The sequence below is a fragment of the Scyliorhinus torazame genome, chromosome 24 (genome assembly GCF_047496885.1).
Source record: "Scyliorhinus torazame isolate Kashiwa2021f chromosome 24, sScyTor2.1, whole genome shotgun sequence".
Classification (NCBI taxonomy): domain Eukaryota; kingdom Metazoa; phylum Chordata; class Chondrichthyes; order Carcharhiniformes; family Scyliorhinidae; genus Scyliorhinus; species Scyliorhinus torazame.
This window is the reverse complement of record NC_092730.1, coordinates 43,799,884-43,827,134: the sequence shown is the minus strand read 5'-3', so window position 1 is coordinate 43,827,134 and position 27,251 is coordinate 43,799,884. Positions and strand designations below refer to the sequence as shown.

The 27,251-nt window shown below is 47.0% G+C and overlaps 4 non-coding genes across 4 annotated transcripts; all 4 read right to left on the bottom strand.

Moving 5' to 3' along the window:
* Positions 1-181: 181 nt before the first annotated feature.
* trnal-cag (transfer RNA leucine (anticodon CAG)) lies at positions 182-264 on the bottom strand. The gene has a single exon. It is a non-coding gene; the product is annotated as a tRNA-Leu (tRNA).
* A 1,742-nt stretch (positions 265-2,006) lies between these two features.
* On the bottom strand, positions 2,007-2,089 carry trnal-cag (transfer RNA leucine (anticodon CAG)). The gene has a single exon. It is a non-coding gene; the product is annotated as a tRNA-Leu (tRNA).
* Positions 2,090-3,832: 1,743 nt separating this feature from the next.
* Positions 3,833-3,915, bottom strand: trnal-cag (transfer RNA leucine (anticodon CAG)). Its single transcript has one exon. It is a non-coding gene; the product is annotated as a tRNA-Leu (tRNA).
* Positions 3,916-4,503: 588 nt separating this feature from the next.
* trnam-cau (transfer RNA methionine (anticodon CAU)) lies at positions 4,504-4,575 on the bottom strand. Its single transcript has one exon. It is a non-coding gene; the product is annotated as a tRNA-Met (tRNA).
* Between the last annotated feature and the right edge of the window lie 22,676 nt (positions 4,576-27,251).

Sequence of the window (27,251 nt, the reverse complement as noted above, 5' to 3'; positions counted from 1 at the left end):
ACTCACCGAAACAGATTGTCGAGTCATGAGCTGGGCTTTTGCCGGTGGGGTCTTGCTGTGCGTATTTAAGCGGGAATCTCATGTACTGAGACCAACGCTTTTCCATTGAAAGGGAGGTATTGGATCTTCCTGAGGTTGAAAATCTTGCTGGAGAAATTTAACCTCGTGGAGTAAAAGGCACTATCAGGAGTGGGATTCGAACCCACGCCCCCAGAAGAGACTGCGACCTGAACGCAGCGCCTTAGACCGCTCGGCCATCCTGATGCGTTGACGCAAAAACTAAGATCCGTGCACAAATAGACTTAAAGTCTTTCTTCATCTTTATTACATTTAAAACAAGACATGCTTTCCCTACTTTTGAACCCCAGCCAGAGTCCTGTATCTGAGTACCATACTTGTCCAAACCGCTGGTGGTTAAGGAGCTTCTCATTGCTGAATTGATCGGTTTCCTCTAATCAGCAAGGTCCGATATACCGCTCTACCTGTTCCTCAGACGAAGGTTTTGAAAGTCTAAGATCTGAGGGCGTGAAGTATCTAATTGGAGAGTTGCATTCTGGCGACTGCAATCTCTCTCCACAGCTGCTTCCGGTGCTGCTCTCACAGACAAGCAGCCGAAGAACCCCTCCAGTGTCCAATCAGGTGAACGTTCATCCAGTAGAGGCGGCAGAAGAGTGTTCTGGGAGAAGTCAACTTAATCACCTCGACTGTACTGTGGCTAGCTGAAGAACAGGTGTCAAAGAGTGGATAAGACTGAAAGCAAAACTTTGGTACCAATAAAGAAAAAGGCAGATGTGCTGCTGACAAATAGCAACTTTTTTCCGTTTGGTGTGATTGAGAGTACGAATAGCAGAAGATGGTTTCGATCCATCGACCTCTGGGTTATGGATCCAGCACGCTCCCGCTGCGCCAATCTGCTCGGTGCTCTTTGTTTTTGTGGTCGGACTTGAGGCAAAGTTTGAGGAAGTCTGTAACAGCGTGATCAATGTTCCCAGAGAGATGAAACTGCTGCCCCGAACTTCATTTTATAAAGGTGATTCCAGTCACTCCCCACTTTCCCATCAGAACAACGTCACAGAAGAAATCACATCACCTTCCACAGAACAACCATTCCGCACGAAAGTTAATTATCTGAACTGTGCTGACCAGTATCAGTGTGCTCAAACGTCTGTTCTTGTTGAAAGAAAAAAATGAGGAAGTGAATAATTGTGTGGTTACCGCAGGGCAGTAATGTTGTAGCTCCTGGTTGAAGGAGCAGAGTGCGCAGCGGAAGTGTGCAGGGCTATTAGCCCTAGGTCGAGGAATCGAGGGTATTCTCTGCTATTTGCATTCTCCCTCACAACAAAAGTAAACATAACACGCGTTCCTGTTTGCTTTGCAGAAAATAGCTATCAGAAACTTTCTTGCAGTCTCATCCCGACATTAGTCCAAAGAATGAAAGAGACAGCATGACACATTACAACATTGTAAAGCTCACACATAGGGAACCACAGAGAAAATGATTCAAAGTCTCAACAGATCTGACAGCATCTGGAGGGAGAGAAATGAGCTAAGGTTTCGTGTCCAGGTGACCCTTAGTCAAAGCTGCTCGGGAAACGTTATCCAGTCGTACCCCACAGAGGGGCAATATAGATATATAACGGTATCCAGTAATAACTCACAGGGGGCCAATAAGGAAATAAAGCTTTATCGAGCAATGAATCACAATAGAAACCGAGTCCCCAACTTCCCCTCTTGGACGGATGTGAACAATCCAACCTGCCAGACTATTTACAAGAGAAGACGAATTTTACCCTTCTCTTGGGATCAATATGAATTCCTCAACCAGACTCACCGAAGCAGATTGTCGAGTCATGAGCTGGGCTTTTGCCGGTGGGGTCTTGCTGTGCGTATTTAAGCGGGAATCTCATGTACTGAGACCAACGCTTTTCCATTGAAAGGGAGGTATTGGATCTTCCTGAGGTTGAAAATCTTGCTGGAGAAATTTAACCTCGTGGAGTAAAAGACACTATCAGGAGTGGGATTCGAACCCACGCCTCCAGAAGAGACTGCGACCTGAACGCAGCGCCTTAGACTGCTCGGCCATCCTGATGCGTTGACGCAAAAACTAAGATCCGTGCACAAATCGACTTAAAGTCTTTCTTCATCTTTATTACATTTAAAACAAGACATGCTTTCCCTACTTTTGAACCCCAGCCAGAGTCCTGTATCTGAGTACCATCCTTGTCCAAACCGCTGGTGGTTAAGGAGCTTCTCATTGCTGCATTGATCGGTTTCCTCTAATCAGCAAGGTCCGATATACCGCTCTACCTGTTCCTCAGACGAAGGTTTTGAAAGTCTAAGATCTGAGGGCGTGAAGTATCTAATTGGAGAGTTGCATTCTGGCGACTGCAATCTCTCTCCACAGCTGCTTCCGGTGCTGCTCTCACAGACAAGCAGCCGAAGAACCCCTCCAGTGTCCAATCAGGTGAACGTTCATCCAGGAGAGGCGGCAGAAGAGTGTTCTGGGAGAAGTCAACTTAATCACCTCGACTGTACTGTGGCTAGCTGAAGAACAGGTGTCAAAGAGTGGATAAGACTGAAAGCAAAACTTTGGTACCAATAAAGAAAAAGGCAGATGTGCTGCTGAGAAATAGCAACTTTTTTCCGTTTGGTGTGATTGAGAGTACGAATAGCAGAGGATGGTTTCGATCCATCGACCTCTGGGTTATGGGTCCAGCACGCTCCCGCTGCGCCACTCTGCTCGGTGCCCTTTTTTTTTTGTGGTCGGACTTGAGGCAAAGTTTGAGGAAGTCTGTAACAGCGTGATCAATGTTCCCAGAGAGATGAAACTGCTGCCCCGAACTTCATTTTATAAAGGTGATTCCAGTCACTCCCCACTTTCCCATCAGAACAACGTCACAGAAGAAATCACATCACCTTCCACAGAACAACCATTCCGCACGAAAGATAATTATCTGAACTGTGCTGACCAGTATCAGTGTGCTCAAACGTCTGTTCTTGTTGAAAGAAAAAAATGAGGAAGTGAATAATTGTGTGGTTACCGCAGGGCAGTAATGTTGTAGCTCCTGGTTTAAGGAGCAGAGTGCGCAGCGGAAGCGTGCAGGGCTATTAGCCCTAGGTCGAGGAATCGAGGGTATTCTCTGCTATTTGCATTCTCCCTCACAACAAAAGTAAACATAACACGCGTTCCTGTTTGCTTTACAGAAAATAGCTATCAGAAACTTTCTTGCAGTCTCATCCCGACATTAGTCCCAAGAATGAAAGAGACAGCATGACACATTACAACATTGTAAAGCTCACACATAGGGAATCACAGAGAAAATGCTTTAAAGTCTCAGCAGATCTGACAGCATCTGGAGGGAGAGAAGTGAGCTGACGTTTCGTGTCCAGGTGACCCTTCGTCAAAGCTGCTCGGGAAACGTTATCCAGTCGTACCCCACAGAGGGGAAATATAGATATATAACGGTATCCAGTAATAACTCACAGGGGGCCAATAAGGAAATAAAGCTTTATCGAGCAATGAATCACAATAGAAACCGAGTCCCCAACTTCCCCTCTTGGACGGATGTGAACAATCCAACCTGCCAGACTATTTACAAGAGAAGACAAATTTTACCCTTCTCTTGGGATCAATATGAATTCCTCAACCAGACTCACCGAAGCAGATTGTCGAGTAATGAGCTGGGCTTTTGCCGGTGGGGTCTTGCTGTGCGTATTTAAGCGGGAATCTCATGTACTGAGACCAAAGCTTTTCCATTGAAAGGGAGGTATTGGATCTTCCTGAGGTTGAAAATCTTGCTGGAGAAATTTAACCTCGTGGAGTAAAAGGCAATATCAGGAGTGGGATTCGAACCCACGCCTCCAGAAAGGACTGCGACCTGAACGCAGCGCCTTCGACCGCTCGGCCATCCTGATGCGTTGACGCACAAACTAAGATCCGTGCACAAATCGACTTAAAGTCTGTCTTCATCTTTATTACATTTCAATCAAGACATGCTTTCCCTACTTTTGAACCCCAGCCAGAGTCCTGTATCTGAGTGCCATCCTTGTCCAAACCGCTGGTGGTTAAGGAGCTTCTCATTGCTGCATTGATCAGTTTCCTCTAATCAGCAAGGTCCGATATACCGCTCTATCTGTTCCTCAGACGAAGGTTTTGAAAGTCTAAGATCTGAGGACGTGAAGTATCTAATTGGAGAGTTGCATTCTGGCGACTGCAATCTCTCTCCACAGCTGCTTCCGGTGCTGCTCTCACAGACAAGTAGCCGAAGAACCCCTCCACTGTCCAATCATCCAGTGCTCTAAACGTTCATCCAGTAGAGGCGGCAGAAGAGTGTTCTGGGAGAAGTCAACTTAGTCACCTCGACTGTACTGTGGCTAGCTGAAGAACAGGTGTCAAAGAGTGGATAAGACTGAAAGCAAAACTTTGGTACCAATAAAGAAAAAGGCAGATGTGCTGCTGACAAATAGCAACATTTTTCCGTTTGGTGTGATTGAGAGCACGAATAGCAGAGGATGGTTTCGATCCATCGACCTCTGGGTTATGGGCCCAGCACGCTTCCGCTGCGCCACTCTGCTCGGTGCTCTTTTCTTTTTGTGGTCGGACTTGAGGCAAAGTTTGAGGAAGTCTGTAACAGCGTGATCAATGTTCCCAGAGAGATGAAACTGCTGCCCCGAACTTCATTTTATAAAGGTGATTCCAGTCACTCCCCACTTTCCCATCAGAACAACGTCACAGAAGAAATCACATCACCTTCCACAGAACAACCATTCCGCACGAAAGTGAATTATCTGAACTGTGCTGACCAGAATCAGTGTGCTCAAACGTCTGTTCTTGTTGAAAGAAAAAAATGCGGAAGTGAATAATTGTGTGGTTCCTGGTGAGTGCGCAGCGGAAGTGCTGGGCCATTAGACCGAGGTCGAGGAATCGAGGGTATTCTCTGCTATTTACATTCTCCCTCACGCCAAAAGTAAACATAACACACGTTCCTGTTTGCTTTGCAGCAAATACCTATCAGAAAATTTCTTGCAGTCTCATATCGACATTAGTCCCAAGAATGAAAGAGACAGCATGACACATTACAACATTGTAAAGCTCACACAGAGGGAATCACAGAGAAAATGCTTTAAAGTCTCAACAGATCTGACAGCATCTGGAGGGAGAGAAATGAGCTAAGGTTTCGAGTCCAGGTGACCCTTAGTCAAAGCTGCACAGGAAACGTTATCCAGTAGTACCCCACAGAGGGGCAATATAGATATAGAACGATATCCAGTAATAACTCACAGGGGGCCAATAGGGAAATAAAGCTTTATCGAGCAATGAATCACAATAGAAACCGAGTTCCCAACTGCCCCTCTTGGAGGGATGTGAACAATCCAACCTGCCAGATTATTTACAAGAGAAGACGAATTTTACCCTTCTCTTGGGATCACTATTAATTCCTCAACCAGAGTCACTGAAGCAGATTATCGAGTCATGAACTGGGCTTCTGCCGGTGGGGTCTTGCTGTGCATATTTAAGCTGGAATCTCATGTCCTGAGACCAACGCTTTTCCATTGAAAAGGAGGTATTGGATCTTCCTGTTATAAAGAAGAAGGCAGGTGTGCTGCTGACAAATAGCGACTTGTTTCCGTTTGGTGTGAGTGAGAATATAAATAGGCTTGGAACTTGCTGGCGAGGCCGTCGCCGGTGATGATGACGTGGCGTGGACTCGCTGAACCAGGTTCAGGAGCTCGAGCACCGAGCAGGGACGCTCTATCAGGCCCGACGATTTCAAACCACAGTGTTGCCGTGTCGCCCTGTTGGATACCCCGAGTTGACAGGAACCACTGGCAGCTATGGCATTGCCATTGTAGTCAAGGAACCGGCATGCCGGTGGAAGAATGCTTGGTCTGGCGCGCATGGTGTCGAGGCCGGATTTTGAGATGAGGTTCGCTGATGCGCCGGTGTGAAGTTTGAATCGGATGCAAGCCTTGTCTCATTTCATTTCATTTCGTTTTCATTTCATTAATTGTGTGGACAGCACACCACTCGTCGATCCACACTGAGGATCGAGAGGCGTTTCTCGATGTGGTGGAAGGCAGCGCATGTGTAGTTATGATGCCCACCCGGTATGGGGACCTGACGCACTCAGCATCAGGGTCTGTTGGGCTGTCGGGATCGGAATCTGGCATGCCTTGTTGTGTTGAGCGGACACTTCTGCGCCGCAGCTGGGATCGCTGGCTGCTGAGCGGTGGAGCAGATCTGCAAAGGGCTGCATAGTGGCCAAGCTTGCCACACTGTAGACACCGGCGTCCTTTTGCCGGCCATTTCCGCTTTAAGTGGGTGGAGCCACAATTCGGAGATGTCATGACGCCGACGGCAGGGCATTTCGTGCGCCATCGTGCATGCGCAGTGCGATCGGTCGACGTACGCCCCTGTGCAGTCATGTTTTCGGCCTCGTCGTCCACTCGGTCATGGCGCACATGCGCAGGGACCCGGGAAAAGCGCACAAAGCGACCACTCTCCTCGATGCTCAGGCCGTGCATTTGAACAATGGCCTGCACCCGTTCCACCTCATGGGAGGCCAGTTTTGCAGTTTCTGCCGCCCTGATGTGGGAGTAACGATTCTTAGCATGCTCATGGATAACGCATGTCTCGATAGCAACTGAGAGGGTCAACTGTTTGACTTTCAGGAGCTGCTGCCGAAGGGAGTCGGAGTGGACACCAAAAACGATCTGATCCCGGATCATGGAATCTGCCGTCGAGTCATAGTTACATGACTGCGCTAGGATGCAGAGATGGGTCACGCAGGACTGAAAAGTTTCATTCTCACCCTGAAGCCTCGAATGGAAAAAGTACCATTCAAAGCTCTCATTCACCTCAGTGTCGCAGTGGCTGTCAAACATCAGCAGGACTGTTTCAATTTTGTTTTGTCTTCGCCGGCAGCGAATGTAAGGGAGTTGTAGATGTGGATGGCGTGGTCCCCCACGGTGGAGAGAAATAATGTGATCTTCCTGGCATCCGATGCTGCTTCGAGGTCGGAGGCCTCGATCTGCAGGAGGAACTTTTGCTTGAAGATTTTCCAATTGGCGCCAAGGTTGCCGGAGATGCGGAGCTGCGGAGGAGGCTGGTGTTTTCCATTTCACCGGATGGCTGCTTCCTGGTCAATGCTGATTCACTCGAGATAGGTCCGTCAAGATCAGTATCACTCTGGTACCATGATGTGTTAGGCAGGTAGGCTCAATGTGGACTGCACTCGATGCAGGGAAGCTAAAAACAGACGTCGAACACTGGAGAAAATCCAACACTGTATTATTCAACGATTGAACTGATACACATATTCAGCTGTGGGTCGACACTATACTGAACTGACTGGAGACCTTGTAGTAGCCTGATCAGACTTACTAGCTACCGCATGGTGTTTGCACTTGCTAGCTCGTGGACTCTGACTGTCTCAGTGGCTGGGTCCAGAGAGAGCGGGAAACCTAGTGCCCTCTGGCTTTATAGTGGTCGTGTCCTGTTTGGTGATTGGCTGCACTGTGTTGTGCTTACTGGTCATCCTGTGTGTCCATCACTGACTGTCTGCATCTCATTATATACATGAGTGGATATTATGACAGACTCCAAATCCAATGGTCTTTTTCCACGGATATTCTATCCCTTCTCACAGACAGACTGGGAGACCCGTCATCGCATGAAAGCAATAACTTCCTGGAGTGATTCCAGGTTGGGTTTATATCGCATAAATTGTCAATGAATGTCTTGTTAAACGTAGTTCAGTTAGCGGAGTGGCTGTGGCTTGGTACTTGCAGTCAAATGGGGTTCCTCCGCACAGATTCGAAACCTACTCACACTGTAGGCAGCACGGTAGCACAGTGGCTATCACAGTTGTTTCACAGCTCCAGGGAGCTGTCTGTGCAGTGTCTGCGTAGGTTTCCTCCGGGTGCCTCCGGTATCTTTCGGAAGTTCGGTGCAGACTAAAGAGGCCGAATGTCCTGCAGGGATTCTCTGGATAACAAATTAGAATCGTCAGAACTCCGACATTGACGGGATGTTTAAGGCGTCTGACTGATCTTCATCATGATGCGATCAAATGTTTGTATCTTTCAGTCTTTCCGCGGTGTTTTATTTACAATGTGTAGAAACATGTGAAACATGGTGTTGAAGTGTTTCCCATCAGTCCATTCAGAACAATCCTTCAGCTGATATGATGGAAATGTAATTTGCTGACAGAAACAACATTCCCAACACTTCACATCTGGCTGCACATCTGGACCAATGCACACAGACGACCTTCTTCCGTTAGTTATTGTGCACATTAAATATCCATGAGGTGGTTTGGTGAAGTCAGGTCATATGGCGAGTTGGCCGAGGGGTGATGGCGATGCGCTGCTAATCCATTGTGCTTTCCATCTGCGGGTCTGAATCCATTCTCGTCGATGATCCATTTCCTGCGTCTCCGCGTTGGGCCACTTATTGAGGGTGACCTGATGATTCATTCAGTGTCTCAGGAACTAGGATGGAGTTTAGATTCGGAGTTCAACAGGCCTGAGGAGTGAATCTTCTTGCACCAATCTCTATACCGATATTCCTAATCCTCTGTCTGATAATCGATTTAAATCACGACACCAGCTTTGGGCAGGAGTTGGCACCATGAAAACTTGCGGCTTCAGAAACTCCAAAACAGACGCCAGCTTCATCTGGGGCACTGCTGGCAGATTTTGTCTTTCCAGAACCGGCCGCCCAGCCGTGAAATCAACTTCATCAGATGACCTCATTACACTGTAAGACGGAGGAGCAGAAGTATGCCATTCGGCCAATCGTGTCTGCTCCACCATTCAAAGAGATTATGACTGATCTGATATAATCCTCAAACCCACTTTCCCGCCACATCCCCATAATCCTTGTTTTCTTTACTGATTAAATCTTGAACATATTAACTGACCCATCCTCGACAATCGTATTCGCTTAGAAACGATATTTCCACAGATACACTATCTCCTTAGAGAAGAAATTACTCATCATTTCTGGCTTAACTGGGCGGTCCCTTACCCTGAGATTAATCCCTCAGGTCCCAGACTCTCCCACATGGAGAAGCAAACTCTCAGCATCCCCCCTGTCAACCCCCCTGAAAAGGTATTAAATCAGTGATTTTGAATGCTGGGAATTATTCCCTGTCCCAAAGATTAGGTCAGGCCTCTGGATTCCCAATCCAGTGACATAATCTTTCATCCCTCTGAACAACAGTTGATTCGGCTCATTATTAAACATCTTGGGCCAGTGGGCCGATGAATGGCAGATGGAGTTTAATTTGGATAAATGCGAGGTGATGCATTTTGGTAGGTCAAATCAGTGATTGACCTACTCAGTTACTAGTAGGGAGTTGGGGAGAAATACAGAACCAACAGATCGAGGAGAACAGGTTCACACATCCTTGAAGGTGGTGTCGCAAGTGGAAAGGGTGGGGAAGAAGGCATTCAGCATGCTAGGTTTTAAGGTCAAAATATTGAATACAAGAGTTGTGATGTCTTGTTCAAGTTGTACAATACATGCTGGTAAGACCACAAGGGAAATACTGTGTTCAATTCTGGTCACCCTATTTCCAGAAGGATATTGTTGAACGAGAAATGGTGCAGAAGTGATTTACAAGGATGCTACCAGGACTTGATGGTGTGAGTGAAAAGTAGAGGCTGGATAGGCTGGGACTTTTTTTTCCTGGAGCGTAGGAGGCTTATGGGTGATGTCATAGAGGTCTATGAACTAATGAAGAGCATAAATAAGGTAATGAGGAGCATCTGGAACGGGCTGCCAGAGACAGGGGCAGAGGCAGTTATAATTTTGTCTTTTAAAAATCAGTTAGACAGTTACATGGGCAGGGTGGGTGTAGATGGATATGGGCCAAATGCGGGCAAGTGGGACTAGCTTAGTGATAGAAACTGGGCGGCATTGACAAGCTGGGACGAAGGGCTGTTTCCATGCTGCCAACATCCAATACTCTTTGACTCTGTCTGTCTTCCTGATGATATTAGAATTTCCTCCACAGAATTGTATTGAACCGATTGATACATAATATTTTATTCTATATTTTATCCAAGTCAAACAGATTCATCAGGGGATAAATAAAATACTAAGATGAAAGCGAATTGAATGAACAATGTTCCAAAAAATTATATTCCAAAAAGAGCCATGCAACGTTTGGATGGAAAGGTGAAACTTTGAGCGGAGGAAGGAAAACTCGGCTGACAGCAAGTTCCACCGGATTTCTATATCAAATGATCGCGGTGGGACTCGAGCCTCCAATCTTCTGAAAGCTTCATTAGGTTCACAGAAATCAGATGCCTTAGCCATTAAGCCACGCGACCACCGCATGGGACATACGGGCTGATGTTTATCGCATGTGAATAAATACTGTGATTCTCTCTGTTTCCCTAGAAACCAGTACAATGCAGAAGGAGGCCATTCGGCCCATCGACTCTGCATGACCCTCCAATCCTGCACCCCACTCATGCTTTAATTTGGATCTAGACTGGGACGTTCTGTGCTGTTCCATGTAAAGCAAAAATGAACTTCGAGGATATTTCCAATGCAACTGTTTTTCTTACGCAAACAATTGAATTCGTGAAATTGTGCGTTTCGGGAGCTGGGATTTTCGAGTCTCTCAAGGCTTCTCTCCAAATCCAATGGTCATTTTAAGGTAGATTCAACCGCTCCTCACATAAACACCGGGGCACCGTTCATCGCCGGAATGCAAGAACTTCCTGGAGTGATTCCAGGCCGGTTTTATAATGTTTTGTATGTTTTATAATGTTTAATGAATGACCTATTGAACACAGCTGCGATGATCGAGTGGTTAAGGTGTTGGACTTTCCCCAGTAGGTTCGAGCCATGCTCCCAACGACTGTGACTGAAGAATTAATCGATTTTTAGCAAACGGTTTGACACAAAGTTCGTTGCTTAGCAAATTCTAATCTCCTCAGGAAGAGGGTTAATGGTAATTTGGACATCAGCCCGCTAGTTCAGTCGGTGGAGCATGGGACTCTTCATCCCAGGGTCGTGGGTTCCAGACCCACGTTGGGCGCTTCCATATTGTAATCTGAGAGTGTTGAGCTGATCGGACTGATTTGATAACAGGAACACAAGGATATGTTCCTGAACTGGGACTCCAGAGGCCTGAACTGATCTTTCGTGACAAGATTTACTTAATCTGGAATTGAAATTTCGTCTCAGGAATGGCGCAGAAAGGTTCTGCTTCAGACGGAACATATTTCCACAACTGGGAACACATTTACACAACAGGGAATGATCTGACACAATCACAGTGAAGATCTGTCACCGGCACAGTCACGGTTCCAAGAGAGAGAACAGTTACACAGCAGAGAGCTCAGTTACACAGCAGACAGCAGAGAGCACAGTTACACAGCAGGAAAAACATTTAATTGCCTATCTTTGTGGAACAGAAAATCCCTTTTTCCTAAATATCCAGTTTTTCCATTTCAGTACCTTGCTGGTTTGCTCGGCACCTTTTCTGTGTGTCATTGTGTGTGTGTCCTGATAGTCTCTTCCTGCTTTACTGTGTGTCTTTCTCTTACTGTTACAGCCGTGCTGATGTTCCGTGTTATTGTCCAGCCAAGGTGAGCTTCACAACACGTGGTTCTCGTTTAAGAGTAAAATAGTTATGTGGCTGCCGCAGAACAGCAATTGCGAACACAGTGGGTCTAAAAAGCAGAGTGGCGCAGCGCAGCGTGTTGGGCCCATAACCCAGAGGTCGATGGATCGAAACCATCCTCTGCAATTTATATTCTCAGTCACCCCAAAATTAAACATGACTCCATCACCCTGCGGCACATCCGCCTTTTCTTTTCAGTAGATTAGTATCAAAGTGTTGCATCCAGTGTGAACGGGACATTTTCCCCAGGAATGAAGCAGACAGCATTACATCACTGTGAAGCTCAAAGTAACAAAATAGGGAAGCTCTTCAATTGACTCTCTCTGAGGAAAACAGACAACATCTGCTGTGGTGTGTGAGTATTATTGGTGCCAATATCACATCTCCACTGACTGGAATGAGTTATGTTTTATTAACACAGTCATGTCATTTGGTAAAGATCAAACCGGGAGTTTTTTAGTGTTTTCAAATCCTTTAACAGCGAGAAGGGGAAAAGTTTATATAATAACTTCCAGGAATACTCCACAGAGGGGCAATAAGCATATATAACAATATCCAATAATAAACTACTATAGAAACCGAGATCACACTTTCGCCACTCGGACGGATGTGAACAATCCAACCAGACTATTTAGAACAAGCGAAGATTCCTGCCTCCAGCTACCTCATTTTCTCCAGCTCTCTTCCTCAGCTCGAAACACACGAAATCACGCAAACGCCTCCGATCAAATTATTATTGCGATGGCCGGGAATCGCACCCGGATCAACTGCTTGGAAGGCAGCGATGCTCACCAGTATCCCCCCATCACATACCGCCGAAGGTTGAGTCCTTTTGATGCTTTGCATTAGTTTGATAAATTGTTTCGTAAACGATGTCTTACTCTGTTTGTGTTATTTCACTCCAATTTGAAATGCTCCTGAAAGAAAGTGTCCGTGTCGCACTGCTCCCTGTCAGCCAGGAGATGGCACCAGTCCACAATAAATGTATTTATTTCTGATGTTCTGTGTGTCATTACATAGGACTCTTGCTCTGGCCTGAGACCTTACCTTGTCCTTGTGGCCTGATGCTGCCGTTTGCACCCTGGTTAAGTAATCATAGAATGCCTCCAGTGCAGAAGGAGACCATTCAGCCCATCCAGTCTGCACCGACCCACGGAAAGATCACCCCAACACGGCCCAATCATCTCCGAACCGTTTGGATACATCAGGTGTCAGTCTCCTCTGGAGACCAGGGTTCAATCCCACTCCTGACATTGACATTGATTCTCAGCTGCGATAAAATGCCAGATGTCCCGGGTTCAAAAATCCGGGCGAGCCCGGATGGTGTCACTGACTGAAATCGGGAGGAGGTTTGATCTCCCGGGAAGTTGTTGCAGCGAATATATCAGTGCAGAACACGTGAAGAAACGGACAGGGTATTTAAAGGTCGTTTGATCATGGTGTGGGATTCTGAATTTCTCCTCAAGTAAAATCAGACGCACGCTTTTGAATCCGCGCAGCTGGCTGAATACAATGGTTATTTGTACCTGATAAGCCTTTGATTTGATCAATGCGCTTTCGGGGTGAGGTGCCCGAGTGGTTAAGGGGACGGTCGGCTAATCCATTGTGCTCTGCATGCGTGGGTTCGAAACCCATCATTGTCGATTTTCCATCCTGCATTCTCCCAGTGGGACTCATTTTTCCAAAGTTTCTGCAATCACCGATGTGACAATCCAGTCCAAGTTGTGAGGCCGGATTGCATCGAGTTAGAACATAGAACATAGAACGGTACAGGCCCTTCGGCCCACGATGTTGCACCGAAACGAAAGCCATCTAACCTACACTATGCCATTATCATCCATATGTTTATTCAATAAACATTTAAATGCCCTCAATGTTGGCGAATTCACTACTGTTGCAGGTAGGGCATTCCACGGCCTCACTACTCTTTGCGTAAAGAACCTACCTCTGAACTCTGTCCGATATCTATTACCCCTCAGTTTAAAGCTGTGTCCCCTCGTGCAAGCCATTTCCATCCGCGGGAGAAGGCTCTCACTGTCCACCCTATCTAACCCCCTGATCATTTTGTATGCCTCTATTAAGTCTCCTCTTCTCTCCAACGAAAACAACATCAAGTCCATCAGCCTTTCCTCATAAGATTTTCCCTCCATACCAGGCAACATCCTGGTAAATCTCCTCTGCACCCGCTCCAAAGCCTCCACGTCCTTCCTATAATGCGGTGACCAGAACTGTACCCAATACTCCAAATGCGGCCGAACCAGAGTTCTGTACAGCTGCAACATGACCTCCCGACTCCGGAACTCAATCCCTCTACCAATAAAGGCCAACACTCCATAGGCCTTCTTCACAACCCTATCAACCTGGGTGGCAACTTTCAGGGATCTATGTACATGGACACCTAGATCCCTCTGCTCATCCACACTTTCAAGAACTTTACCATTAGCCAAATATTCCGCATTCCTGTTATTCCTGCCAAAGTGAATCACCTCACACTTCTCTACATTAAACTCCATTTGCCACCTTTCAGCCCAGCTCTGCAGCTTATCTATATCCCTCTGTAACCTGCTACATCCTTCCACACTATCGACAACATCACCGACTTTAGTATCGTCTGCAAATTTACTCACCCACCCTTCTGCGCCTTCCTCTAGGTCATTGATAAACATGACAAACAGCAACGGCCCAAGAACAGATCCTTGTGGTACTCCACTTGTAACTGAACTCCATTCTGAACATTTCCCATCAACCACCACCCTCTTTCTTCTTTCAGCTAGCCAATTTCTGATCCACATCTCTAAATCACCCTCAATCCCCAGCCTCCGTATTTTCTGCAATAGCCTGCCGTGGGGAACCTTATCAAACGCTTTTCTGAAATCCATATACACCAACATCAACTGCTCTACCCTCGTCTACCTGTTCAGTCACCTTCTCAAAGAACTCAATAAGGTTTGTGAGGCATGACCTACCCTTCACAAAGCCATGCTGACTATCCCTGATCATATTATTCCTATCGAGATGATTATAAATCTTGTCTCTTATAATCCCCTCCAAGACTTTACCCACTACAGACGTGAGGCTCACCGGTCTATAGTTGCCGGGGCTGTCTCTGCTCCCCTTTTTGAACAAAGGGACCACATTTGCTGTCCTCCAGTCCTCTGGCACTATTCCTGTAGCAAATGCTGGAATGGGTATTAAGGGCGCTGGTTACATCACTGCTAGAGTTTTCCATATCACTTGACATGTGCGACATGATTGACAACATTTAACTACATCTTTATGTAGTCCAGGCCAATAAAAATGTTCCTGGATTTTAGCTTGAGTTTTCCCTTTTCCCAAATGACCTCCCACTGGTACCTCATGTGCAACTCGCAACACCTCTTTTGTATACCCTACCGGCAATACTACTTGATGAACTTCTGCCCATTTTTCTTCCGCCTGCATATGTACACGTCTCCATTTTCTCATTAGGACATCATTTTTACGGGAATAACACTCTGGTATACTCTCAGATTCCTCTTCCGTTTATGCTTTCTGATATATCCGTTTCATTTCTACATCTTTCCGTTGTAACTCCGCCAATTTTCCTGAACTAAAAATATCCGCCTCATCCTCCACCTGTTCTTGTTCTTTTTCAACCATCTGATCAAAAATCGTTTCGGATAATTGCACTTCAACTTCATCTTCACTCTTTGATTTCTCATCTTGTCTTAGCCTGTGACTTTGCGACCTTGTTACTACACAATCCGGAAAAATCCCAGGATCTTCGTCCTTCAACACTTCAGTTGTCTGATTTTCCACTGGTTTATCAACCACGGTAGGCATCACTCCCATCTGCGATGCAGCTATACATTACCCAAGATAAACTGTATTCCTGGACAAGATAGTTCATCTATTACTCCGACTAGCACTTCCCTTCATTGGACTTTCCAACCTTACCTTATATAATGGAACGCTACTCCTCTCACACTGAATTCCACATATCACCACCTTTTCTGGCAACATTCTTCCCAAACTACATAATTCCTCATCTCTTACAATTAAAGATTGACTAGCTACTGTATCTCTTAAAATTGTGACTTATTTACCTGCTCTTCCTGATACACAGGAGTAAACTTTACCCAGACAACTAAATTCTTTAAATACATCTGGCACCTTCTTAACAATTACTTCCTTAACAGGCTGTACAATTGTTTGCACCTCCTTCACTTCCCTTGGGCTTTCTTTTACCACTCTAACAAACCCCACCGTCTTATCCTGTTTTACCACATCAACCTTCTCAGTGCTTTTCTTCAACCATCAACACTGTGACTTTACATGGCCTAGTTTATCACAGTGAAAACATTTGAAACTTTTCAGTTCTTTTCCAACTTCCTGGATGTCTTTTTTAATCTGAGGTACTCTCTCTTTAGTGTCTGCCATCAGATCACCTTTACCTTTACCACTTGAGTATTTCTCATGTCCCCAGTTTCTATCCCTCACCGGCTGAAACTGATGTCGGAAACCAATCTTTGATTTATGAACAAATTCATAATCATCTGCCGTTTCCGCTGCTAATCTCGCAGTTTTAACCCCCTGTTCTTCCACATGAGTTCTCACTACATCAGGAATTGAATTTTTAAACTCCTTCAAACGTATTATTTCTCTGAGAGCTTCATACGTTTGATCTATTTTCAAAGCCCTTATACACCTATCAAAATTACTCTGTTTCAGCCTTACAAACTCCATGTATGTTTGACCAAATTCTGTCCTTAAATTTCTAAACATTTGTCTGGAAGCTTCCGGCACTAGCTCATATGCACTCAAGATGGGTTTCTTCATCTCCTCATACGTTCCAGATACCTCCTCCGGGAGTGATGCAAACACTTCACTCGCTCTACCTACCAGCTTTGTTTGAATCAGTAACACCCACATGTCCTGTGGCCATTTCATTTGTTTCGCTACCTTCGCAAATGAAATGAAAAAGGCTTCCACTTCCTTCTCGTCAACGGTTAGTAATGCTTGGACATATTTAAATAGATTCCCACCAAGCCTTCGACTATGACGCTCTTTCTCACTATCCTCATCGCTATCATCCAACTGTACGTTTCCCTTCACACCTGCCAATTTTTACAGATTGTCAAGTTTCATGGCCATTTTCTGAAGTTCAAACTCCCTATCTTTATCTTTTTCCCTGATCTGTATTTCCCTTTCCTTTTCTTTTTGTTCTGCTAGGGCTATTCTTGCTTTTCTTCTTTCTTCTCGCTCCCTTTCTTTTTCCTTTCACTCTCTTTCTCTTCCTTTTTCCTCTCTCTCACTCTCGTATTCAAGCCGCTTTAATTCGTTCTCATGTTCCATTTGTTTCATTAGCAACTGAATTTTTGCCATTTCCAATGAGTCAAACTCTATCTCAGGCAACTTTAAATGCTTAACCACCGTCATAACTACCTCATCTTTTCGCATTTTGTCAGGTAATGTTAACTGCAATGTTCTTGCCAAATCTAACAGTCTGCTTTTCGTTCCTGTCCGTAAAGTAGTACGTGTGACATTCTCCACATCCAAAAACTTCTGGGCCTCTGAAAGAGCCATGGTTCACAACACTCTCCCCACTTAAACTAAAATACCACAGCGGAAAAGCAACAATCCTTCACTGTCTTTAAGTTCACAAAAGCCAATCCAATAGATAGACTTTTATCCCGGATGAGCCCCCAATTGTTATGGGCGAGGCGTTTTCAGAACCCCAAGATGTATCATGAAGTTCAACCAATCTCTCCCTTCAATGGATTTGTTGCTTTTCTTAGCATCTTAGCACATGGCTTTTTCCCTAGGTGTGGGATTACAATTATGGACACGTGGGTTTTTAAACACAAAAAACTGTTTATCCCATGAACTCAACTTAACATCTTAAATAAACATTGGATCTCTTAACACCCCTTACTTCAAAGATCACTCAGAAAATATTGCAATGGTAAATAATTCCTTAAAATGTGCCTTCAAACTTCCAAGCGACTTAACACCTTTAAACAGAATCACATCAGGCTAAAGGCTTTCCAATTATGAATTTAAATCTCCCAAATAATCCAGAGATCGTCCTTTATGTCAGAGGCCCAGATCCCTGCAAACACAGACGCTCCCAAGCTCTTTTCAAACTTGCAGGTCTCTGGAAACACACAGACACACACAAGGTGCTTTTAAACTGAAACTAAAAACCTATAAAATGGCTGACCTAATGCCCAGCTCCAACCACTCTCTGACATCACTGTTTTCTTCAATGTACATTGCTTAAATGTCCATGTCTTGAAGGTAAAGTCACATAACAGTACACTATGAAACCATGTGATTTATCTACCTTCTGTATCTGATTCGTCATTGTTTGCGATAAGACTTACCACAGTGGTATCATCCACAAACTGAAAGATTGAGCTGGAGGTAAATCCTGCCACACAGGATTTCCCTCCATATTCAGCGGGTCCGTTCATGACAAGACTGAAGAACGATCACTCGTCTATCCAATCAGTGAGGTTTGCCTCACTGTGAGACAAGATTAACAGAGAGAAAACCAGACGAATTAGTTTCAGATCACACGGCTATAATATAACTGAATCATGAAAACCCCGCCTTCTCACAATTCCCGTTCCAGCCTCCCGGGACAGGCGCCGGAATGTGGCGAGTCGGGCTTTTCACAGTAACTTCATTGAAGCCGACTTGTGACAATAAGCGATTATTATTATTATTATTGCTCCTCGCCTGAGGTATGGTGATCCTCAGGTTAAATCACCACCAGTCAGATCTTACCCTCAAAGGGCCTATGGTGATCAGGGACTTAATTTACTTTAGGACTGGATCAATGTATGACATTTCCAGGATGTGACTTCCCTCAGATTGGCCAAATGATTGACAGCCGGGAAATTAACGACCATTGAGGAGTTACTGCTACCTGAGGCTTGGTTGGAATGTTGGTTTTAAAGATTCATCATGAAATGTAGAGAGAAAAAGTCGGGAAAGTGGACATGAGGATTATCATGAAATCATTAAAATGTAAAAGGAGGCCATTCTGCCAATCGACTCTGCAACGATATTCTGAAAGAGCCCCTGTGTCCCCATCACATCCCTGTAACACTACCCACCTTTCTGAAGACTAAGGGGCAATTTAGCATGGACACTCCACCTACCCCGCACACATTTGGACTGTGCGAGGAAATCGCAGCACCCGGAGGAAACCCACACAGACACGGAGAGAAAGTGCAAACTCCACACAGTCAGTGACCAAAGGTTGGAATTGAACCCGGATCGCAGGCGCTGTGAGGTAGCCACTGTGACAACGTGCCACCGTATGAGGTCATAACACGTCATATATCAGGTCAAGCATGATCTCATTGAAATACGGAGCATATTCGATGGGCTGAATGGCCTACTTCTGCTCCAACGTCTTACACCCTGATATTGTGTAAATGTGGACCGGGTCTTGTGTAAAACTCTTGTTAAACCAACACAGGCACCGCGTGTCTACTGCATCTGATTATCTGGCGCAGAGAAGGTGAGTGTGGAACACGTGTCGTACCCATCAAACTCTGCTACTCACCTGACTGAGATTTGTTCTGTATCTGTAAATCACAGGTAGTGTTCGCGAGTGGAGGGAACACTCTGCACCTCAGTCTCTGGATCAGTTTGTGAGAGCAGGATTCCTTCATTATGAGTCAATATCTTGTACTGTATGTGAGGGCGGGATTCAGTTTCTATCAAACATTGGTACTGAATGTCACTGTGGAAATCTTTCTGTATCTATCAATCACAATTACTGTTTGGGAAAAGTGAGATTAATGCGTAACATCAGCACGGCTGTGACAGACAGAGAAAGACACACAGAAAAGCAGGAAGAGACTATCAGGCCACACACACAATGACACAGAGAAGGTGCCGAGATGGAGAAAAAGGTGATTTAGGAAAATGTGTTTTCTGCTGCACACAGAGAGGCCCTGCTTGTAAATGTATATCCTGCTGTGTAACTGTTCTCTCTGCTGTGTAACTGTGCTCTATGCTGTGTAACCGTGCTCTCTGCTGTGTAACTGTGCTCACTGCTGTGTAACTGTGCCTGCTGCTGTGTACCTCAGCTCTCCGCTGTGTAACTGAGCTCTCTGCTATGTAACTGAGCTCCCTGCTGTGTAACTGTGCTCTTTGCTGTGTAACCGTGATCTCTGCTTTGTAACTGTGCTCTCTGCTGCGTAACGGTGCCTGCTGCTGTGTAACTGAGCTCTCCGCTGTGTAACTGAGCTCTCTGCTATGTAACTGAGCTCCCTGCTGTGTAACTGTGCTCTCTGCTGTGTAACTGTGCTCTCTGCTGTGTAACTGTGCTCTCTGCTGCGTAACTCTGCCTGCTGCTGAGTAACTAAGCTCTCTGCTGTGTAACTGTGCTCTCTGTTATGTAACTAAGCTATCTGCTGTATAACCGTGCTCGCTGTTGTGTAACTGAGCTCTCTGCTATGTAACTGAGCTCTCTGCTGTGCAACCGTGCTCTCTGCTTTGTAACTGTGCTCACTGCTGTGTAACTGTGCCTGCTGCTGTGTAACTGAGCTCTCCGCTGTGTAACTGAGCTCTCTGCTGTGTAACTGAGCTCCCTGCTGTATAACTGTGCTCTCTACCGTGTAACCGTGCTCTCTGCTTTGTAACGGTGCTCTCTGCTGCGTAACTGTGCCTGCTGCTGTGTAACTGAGCTCTCCGCTGTGTAACTGACCTCTCTGCTATGTAACTGAGCTCCCTGCTGTGTAACTGTACTCTCTGCTGTGTAACTGTGCTCTCTGCTGTGTAACTGTGCTCTCTGCTGCGTAACTCTGCCTGCTGCTGTGTAACTAAGCTCTCTGCTGTGTAACTGAGCTCTCTGTTATGTAACTGAGCTATCTGCTGTGTAAACGTGCTCGCTGTTGTGTAACTGAGCTCTCTGCTATGTAACTGAGCTCTCTGCTGTGCAACCATGCTCTCTGCTTTGTAACTGTGCTCTCGGCTGTGTAACCGGGCTCTCTGTTGTGTAACAGTGCTCGCTGCTGTGTAACCGTGCCCTCTGCTGTGTAACTGTCCTCTCTGCTGTTACTGTGCTCTCTGCTTTGTAAATGTGCTCTCTGATGTGTAACTGGGCTCTCTGCTGTGTAACTGAGCTCTCTGCTGTGTAACCTTGCTCTCTGCTGCGGAACTGTGCTCTCTGCTGTGTAACCGTGCTCTCTCCTATATAACTGACCTCTCTGCTGTGTAACTGTGCTCTCTGCTGTGTAACTGAGCTCTCTGCTGTGTAACAGTGCTCTCTGCTGTGTAACTGAGCTCTCTGCTGTGTAACTGAGCTCTCTGCTGTGTAACTGAGCTCTCTGCTGTGTAACTGAGCTGTCTGCTTTGTAACCGTGCTCGCTGCTGTGTAACTGTGCTCTTTGCTGTGTAACCTTGCTCTCTGCTGTGGAACCGTGCTCTCTGCTGTGTAACCGTGCTCTCTGCTTTGTAACTGTGCTCTCTGCTGTGTAACCGGGCTCTCTGCTGTGTAACTGAGCTCTCTGCTGTGTAACTGAGCTCTCAGCTGTGTAACTGAGCTCTCTGCTTTATAACCGTGCTCTCTGCTGAGTAACTGAGCACTCTGCTGTGTAACTGAGCTCTCTGCTTTGTAACCGTGCTCTCTGCGGTGTAACTGAGCTCTCTGCTGCGTAAACGTGCTCGCTGCTGTGTAACTGTGCTCTCTGCTGTGTAACTGAGCTATCTGCTGTGTAACTGAGCTCTCTGCTGTGTAACCGTGCTCGCTGCTGTGTAACTGTGATCTCTGCTGTGTAATCTTGCTCTCTGCTGTGGAACCGTGCTCTCTGCTGTGTAACCGTGCTCTCTGCTTTGTAACTGTGCTCTCTGCTGTGTAACCGGGCTCCCTGCTGCGTAACTGAGCTCTCTGCTGTGTAACTGAGCTCTCTGCTTTGTAACCGTGCGCTCTGCTGAGTAACGGAGCTCTCTGCTGTGTAACTGTGCTCTCTGCTGTGTAACCATGCTCGCTGCTGTGTAACTGTGCTCTCTGCTGTGTAACCTTGCTCTCTTCTGTGTAACTGCGCTCTCTGCTGTGTAATTGTGCTCACTGCTGTGTAACTGTGCTCTCTGCTGTGTAACTGAGCTCTCAGCTGTGTAACTGAGCTCTCTGCTGTGTAACCGTGCTCGCTGCTGTGTAACTGTGATCTCTGCTGTGTAACTGAGCTCTCTGCTGTGTAACCGTGCTCACTGCTGTGTAACTGTGCTCTCTGCTGTGTAACTGAGCTCTCAGCTGTGTAACTGAGCTCTCAGCTGTGTAACTGAGCTCTCTGCTGTGTAACCGTGCTCGCTGCTGTGTAACTGTGATCTCTGCTGTGTAACTGAGCTCTCTGCTGTGTAATCGTGCTCTCTGCTGTGTAACTGTGATCTCTGCTGTGTAACCTTGCTCTCTGCTGTGGAACCGTGCTCTCTGCTGTGTAACCGTGCTCTCTGCTTTGTAACTGTGCTCTCTGCTGTGTAACCGGGCTCTCTGCTGTGTAACTGAGCTCTCTGCTGTGTAACTGAGCTCTCTGCTTTGTAACCGTGCTCTCTGCTGAGTAACTGAGCTCTCTGCTGTGTAACTGTGCTCTCTGCTGTGTAACCGTGCTCGCTGCGGTGTAACTGTGCTCTCTGCTGTGTAACCTTGCTCTCTGCTGTGTAACTGAGCTCTCTGCTGTGTAATTGTGCTCACTGCTGTGTAACTGTGCTCTCTTGTGTGTAACTGAGCTCTCAGCTGTGTAACTGTGCTCTCTGCTTTGTAACCGTGCTCTCTGCTGAGTAACTGAGCACTCTTCTGTGTAACTGAGCTCTCTGCTTTGTAACCGTGCTCTCTGCTGTGTAACTGAGCTCTCTGCTGTGTAAACGTGCTCGCTGCTGTGTAACTGTGCTCTCTGCTGTGTAACTGAGCTCTCTGCTGTGTAACTGAGCTCTCTGCTGTGTAACCGTGCTCGCTGCTGTGTAACTGTGATCTCTGCTGTGTAACCTTGCTCTCTGCTGTGGAACCGTGCTCTCTGCTGTGTAACCGTGCTCTCTGCTTTGTAACTGTGCTCTCTGCTGTGTAACCGGGCTCTCTGCTGTGTAACTGAGCTCTCTGCTGTGTAACTGAGCTCTCTGCTTTGTAACCGTGCTCTCTGCTGAGTAACTCAGCTCTCTGCTGTGTAACTGTGCTCTCTGCTGTGTAACCGTGCTCGCTGCTGTGTAACTGTGCTCTCTGCTGTGTAACCTTGCTCTCTTCTGTGTAACTGAGCTCTCTGCTGTGTAATTGTGCTCACTGCTGTGTAACTGTGCTCTCTGCTGTGAAACTGAGCTCTCTGCTGTGTAACCGTGCTCGCTGCTGTGTAACTGTGATCTCTGCTGTGTAACCTTGCTCTCTGCTGTGGAACCGTGCTCTCTGCTGTGTAATCTTGCTCTCTGCTGTGGAACCGTCCTCTCTGCTGTGTAACCGTGCTCTCTGCTTTGTAACTGTGCTCTCTGCTGTGTAACCGGGCTCCCTGCTGTGTAACTGAGCTCTCTGCTGTGTAACTGAGCTCTCTGCTTTGTAACCGTGCGCTCTGCTGAGTAACGGAGCTCTCTGCTGTGTAACTGTGCTCTCTGCTGTGTAACCGTGCTCGCTGCTGTGTAACTGTGCTCTCTGCTGTGTAACCTTGCTCTCTTCTGTGTAACTGAGCTCTCTGCTGTGTAATTGTGCTCACTGCTGTGTAACTGTGCTCTCTGCTGTGTAACTGAGCTCTCAGCTGTGTAACTGAGCTCTCTGCTTGTAACCGTGCTCGCTGCTGTGTAACTGTGATCTCTGCTGTGTAACTGAGCTCTCTGCTGTGTAACCGTGCTCACTGCTGTGTAACTGTGCTCTCTGCTGTGTAACTGAGCTCTCAGCTGTGTAACTGAGCTCTCAGCTGTGTAACTGAGCTCTCTGCTGTGTAACCGTGCTCGCTGCTGTGTAACTGTGATCTCTGCTGTGTAACTGAGCTCTCTGCTGTGTAACTGTACTCTCTGCTGTGCAACTGTGCTCTCTTCTGTGTAACTGAGCTCTCTGCTGTGTAATTGTGCTCACTGCTGTGTAACTGTGCTCTCTGCTGTGTAACTGTGCTCTCTGCTGTGTAACTGTGCTCTCTGCTGTGTAAATGTGCTCTCTGCTGTGTAACCTTGATCTCTGCTGTGTAACTGTGATCTCTGCTGTGTAACTGTATTCTCTGCTGTGTAACCGTGCTGGCTGCTGTGTAAATGTGCTCTCTGTTGTGTAACCTTGCTCTCTGCTATGTAACTGCACACTCTGCTGTGTAACGGAGCTCTCTGCTGTGTAACTGTGCTGTCTGCTGTGTAACTGTGCTCTCTGTTGTGTAACTGAGCGTTCTGCTGTGTAACTGTGCTCTCTGCTGTGTAACTGTGCTCTCTGCTGTGTAACTGTGCTCTCTCCTGTGTAACTGTGCTCTCTGCTGTGTAACCGTGCTGGCTGCTGTGTAATTGTGCTCTCTGCTGTGTAACTGTGCTCCCTGCTGTATAACTGTGCTCTCTGCTGTGCACTGTGCTCTCTGCTGTGTAACCGTGCAGTCTGCTGTGTAACTCTGCGCTCTGCTGTGTAACAGATCTCTCTGCTGTGTAACTGAGGTCTCTGCTGTTTAACCGTGCTCCCTGCTGTGGAACCGTATTCTCTGCTGTGTAACTGTGCTCTCTGCTGTGTAACAGAGCTCTCTGCTGTGTAACTGAGGTCTTTGCTGTTTAACCGTGCTCTCTGCTGTGTAACCGTGCTCTCTGCTGTGTAACCGTGCTCTCTGCTGTGTAACTGTGCTCTCTGCTGTGTAACTGAGCTCTCTGCTGTGTAACTGAGCTCTCTGCTGTGTAACCGTGCTGTCTGCTGTGTAACTGTGCTCTCTGCTGTGTAACTGAGCTTTCTGATGTGTAACTGTGCTCTCTGCCCTGTAACTAAGCTCTCTGCTGTGTAACTGAGCTCTTTGCTGTTTAACCGTGCTCTCTGCTGTGTAACTGTGCTCTCTGCTGTGTAACTGAGCTCTCTGCAGTGCAACCGTGCTCTCTGCTGTGTAACTGTGCTCTCTGCTGAGTAACCATGCTCTCTGCTGTGTAACTGTGCTCTGTGCTGTGTAACCGTGCTCTCTGCTGTGTAACCGCGCTCTCTGCTATGTAATTGTGCTCTCTGCTGTGTAACTGAGCTCTCTGCTATGTAACTGAGCTCTCTGCTGTGTAACTGTGCTCTCTGCTGTGTAACTGAGCTCTCTGCTGTGTAACTGAGCTCTCTGCTGTGTAACCGTGCTCGCTGATGTGTAACTGTGCTCTCTGCTGTGTAACCGTGGTCTCTGCTTTGTAACTGTGCTCTCTGATGTGTACCCTGGCTCTCTGCTGTGTAACTGAGCTCTCTGCTGTGTAACTGAGCTCTCTGCTGTGTAACTGAGCTCTATGCTTTGTAACCGTGCTCTCTGCGGTGTAACTGAGCTCTCTGCGGTGTAACTGAGCTCTCGGCTGTGTAAACGTGCTCGCTGCTGTGTAACTGTGATCTCTGCTGTGTAACCTTGCTCTTTGCTGTGGAACCGTGCTCTCTGCTGTGTAACCGTGCTCTCTGCTTTGTAACTGTGCTCTCTGCTGTGTAACCGGGCTCTCTGCTGTGTAACTGAGCTCTGTGCTGTGTAACTGAGCTCTCTGCTTTGTAACCGTGCTCTCTGCTGAGTAACTGAGCTCTCTGCTGTGTAACTGTGCTCTCTGCTGTGTAACCGTGCTCGCTGCTGTGTAACTGTGCTCTCTGCTGTGTAACCTTGCTCTCTTCTGTGTAACTGAGCTCTCTGCTGTGTAATTGTGCTCACTGCTGTGTAACTGTGCTCTCTGCTGTGTAACTGTGCTCTCTGCTGTGTAACTGTGCTCTCTGCTGTGTAAATGTGCTCTCTGCTGTGTAAACTTGATCTCTGCTGTGTAACTGTGCTCTCTGCTGTGTAACTGGGCTCTCTGCTGTGTAACCGTGCTGGCTGCTGTGTAAATGTGCTCTCTGTTGTGTAACCTTGCTCTCTGCTATGTAACTGCACACTCTGCTGTGTAACGGAGCTCTCTGCTGTGTAACTGTGCTCTCTGCTGTGTAACTGTGCTCTCTGTTGTGTAACTGAGCTTTCTGCTGTGTAACTGTGCTCTCTGCTGTGTAACTGTGCTCTCTGCTGTGTAACTGTGCTCTCTGCTGTGTAACTGTGCTCTCTGCTGTGTAACCGTGCTGGCTGCTGTGTAACTGTGCTCTCTGCTGTGTAACTGTGCTCCCTGCTGCAGAACTGTGCTCTCTGCTGTGCACTGTGCTCTCTGCTGTGTAACCGTGCAGTCTGCTGTGTAACTCTGCGCTCTGCTGTGTAACAGATCTCTCTGCTGTGTAACTGAGGTCTCTGCTGTTTAACCGTGCTCCCTCCTGTGTAACCGTACTCTCTGCTGTGTAACTGTGCTCTCTGCTGTGTAACAGAGCTCTCTGCTGTGTAACTGAGGTCTTTGCTGTTTAACCGTGCTCTCTGCTGTGTAACCGTGCTCTCTGCTGTGTAACCGTGCTCTCTGCTGTGTAACTGTGCTCTCTGCTGTGTAACTGAGCTCTCTGCTGTGTAACTGAGCTCTCTCCTGTGTAACCGTGCTGTCTGCGGTGGAACTGTGCTCTCTGCTCTGTAACTAAGCGCTCTGCTGTGTAACTGAGGTCTTTGCTGTTTAACCGTGCTCTCTGCTGTGTAACTGTGCTCTCTGCTGTGTAACTGAGCACTCTGCAGTGCAACCGTGCTCTCTGCTGTGTAAGTGTGCTCTCTGCTGTGTTACCATGCTCTCTGCTGTGCAACTGTGCTCTCTGCTGTGTAACCGTGCTCTCTGCTGTGTAACCGCGCTCTCTGCTATGTAACTGTGCTCTCTGCTGTGTAACTGAGCTCTCTGCTATGTAATTGAGCTCTCTGCTGTGTAACTGTGCTCTCTGCTGTGTAACTGAGCTCTCTGCTGTGTAACTGAGCTCTCTGCTGTGTAACCGTGCTCGCTGATGTGTAACTGTGCTCTCTGCTGTGTAACCGTGGTCTCTGCTTTGTAAATGTGCTCTCTGCTGTGTACCCTGGCTCTCTGCTGTTTAACTGAGCTCTCTGCTGTGTAACTGAGCTCTCTGCTGTGTAACTGAGCTCTCTGCTTTGTAACCGTGCTCTCTGCGGTGTAACTGAGCTCTCTACGGTGTAACTGAGCTCTCTGCTGTGTAAACGTGCTCGCTGCTGTGTAACTGTGCTCTCTGCTGTGTAACGGAGCTGTCTGCTGTTTAAGTGTGCTCTCTGCTGTGAAACCGAGCTCTCTGCTGTGTAACTGTGCTCTCTGCCGTGTAACCGTGCTGTCTGCTGTGTAACTGTGTTCTCTGCTGTGTAACTGTGCTCTCTGCTGTGTAACTGAGCTTTCTGCTGTGTAACTGTGCTCTCTGCTGTGTAACTGAGCTCTCTGCTATGTAACTGAGCTCTCTGCTGTGTAACTGTGCTCTCTGCTGTGTAACTGAGCTCTCTGCTGTGTAACTGAGCTCTCTGCTGTGTAACCGTGCTCGCTGATGTGTAACTATGCTCTCTGCTGTGTAACCGTGGTCTCTGCTTTGTAAATGTGCTCTCTGCTGTGTACCCTGGCTCT